Source organism: Apium graveolens, chromosome 3 (assembly GCF_009905375.1).
Source record: "Apium graveolens cultivar Ventura chromosome 3, ASM990537v1, whole genome shotgun sequence".
Lineage (NCBI taxonomy): Eukaryota > Viridiplantae > Streptophyta > Magnoliopsida > Apiales > Apiaceae > Apium > Apium graveolens.
The window spans coordinates 59,405,485-59,407,760 of NC_133649.1; positions in this window are offsets into that span (position 1 = coordinate 59,405,485).

Consider the following 2,276-nt stretch of genomic DNA (forward strand, 5'->3'; position numbering starts at 1 on the left):
AACACTTATAGTTTAAACCCTATATCTGTGTTTATATACTACACTGTTACAAGATAATCGCTAATTGATATGGAATATAATTTTGCTTCCTAAAATATATCAATCGGATATCTTTTCTTCCAAGTATTCCATTCTTTACAGAATTCCTTCTTCATGCATATCTCTTCTTATGTTTATCTTGATCTTCTTTCCTTTAATCAGCTACTGTCCTTATTCGATTGTCCTTCAGCACTTAAGTTCTGATATCTATCTTCTGACGATTATCTCCTGATAACATATGTACTGATATCCTTAAGTCCTGACTTCCAGTATAAGTACTGATCAACAGTTAAGTACTGATTTATCCTGTTCAAATAAGATCTGAAAGCTAAACATACAACATATTAGCCATGACATTATCAAATATATCTAACAATCTCCCCCAACTTGTAAATTAACATAATATACAAGTTTAACAGATATTTGATGATGTCAAAAACATTAAGTACAAATGCATGAGAATTAGACTAGATAACTACAACTTACAGTCCTTAAAGCTTTTACCAATTTCAACTTCTGATAACAACTTCAGTCTGTATAAATATCAGAATTTAAGCAGTTGTAGATCTTCGACTTGGCTTCATCATTTTCTGATCTCTCTGATGTCAGGAGTTGTTCTGAGATAGTTCTTCAACAAATATTTCTCAGCATATCTGAGTTCATCAATCATTCTCCTTTTGACATCTTTAAGCTCTGCAGTATCTTCACCAGTTTGAAAGATTGCAGCTCTGAGATCATTGATCTTTGCTTTTCTCAACTCCTGATCTAGTCTTATGACATAAGCTTTGTCAGACTCTAGATTGAATTCAAGTCCCTTAATACCAAGATATGTTCTGATCTGTGCAGTATTAGGCTTCATATCAACAATATCACCATTGTGATCTCTGTACTTTGGAACATATATGCTATCAGACTTAACAGAATAAAGCCTTTTCTGTCTCTAAATCTGTTCTTTTAAGTAGTTTGCAGCAGTCTCTATTATTCTGTCATCCACTTGAAGTAAGAAAAGTACATGCTCCAATTCTTTAAAATACTTCAATGGAATGGCATTTTGTCTTATATGATAAACCCTACCATCTGTCATAAAATACAACATGATGTATTCTTTCAAGTAGGTATGGTAAACCATCTGTACAGATTCCAGTTGATTCAATCTCTCAGGAGTTGCTCCAATACCTGGTTCACTCAAGGAAGTTGGATCATTGGTAGTGTTGTGTACTCTTCTTTCATCAGCACTTCCCAATCCAGTTTTATCTCTAGCTTCCTTTCCAGTAACTACTCTTGCTTCAAAACCACTTGCAGTAGTCTTCAAAGATTGAGTCTGTTTTGCTTTAGTGAATCCTGGTAGGAGTGTCTTTGATCTATTTTCTGATATCAAGTTAACTTGAGCTCTGTCAGAGGTTACTTGCTTCTTCTGAATATCAGAACTTACAATTTCTTGACTCTGAACAACTTGAGCCATGTCAGAGGTTGTTTTAAGAACTTTTCTTGAAGTCAGAGCAAGATCATCTTTTTCATCAGTAATTTCTTCTTCCTCAGGAGGTACATAAACCTTGACAGGTTCACCAACCTTTTCTTTACCCTTGGATCTTGGATCTATCTGTGGTTGTGATCTAGCTAACGTTGCTTCAGTATGTGTCCTTTCTTTGATCACAATGCCTTTGAGTTTTGGAAGTGACTTTTTACCAGAAGCTTCAAATTTAGATGTGACTTTCTCTGATTTAAGTCTGGCTTCTTCTTCCTTTAAACTTTCCAAGTCCATTCCTGAATTTTCTTGAAGAAATAACTGTCTTGACATTTCCTCATCAAGATCTAGAAGTTCATCAAAACTTATCCTTTTACCAGCAGCAGAACTTATTCTTTTCCCAGTATTAGAACATGTCCTGTGACTAGCTTGTCTTGATGTAAACTATCTACCTTGACTATGAACGCTACCCATTCCAGAGTATCCTTGATCATCATTTCCATCATCCTTTCCTTGCAGTGTCTTGTTAGTGTTGCATTTGGACTTAATTACCTTCTCCCCCTTTTTGGCATCAGCAGGTAGTAAAAGAGAGATAAGTAATTCCACTGAGGATTGGATTTCAGTAAGTTGCGATTGCTGAGAAGCTTGAATTTGTCAGAATATCATCAATCTGAGCTTGTTGTTTCTCTTGAGTCTTCTCAATATAAGCAATCCTGTCAATGGTAGGTTGAAAGAACTTTTTCTTATCAATTTTCCAAACTTGTTCTTGTTT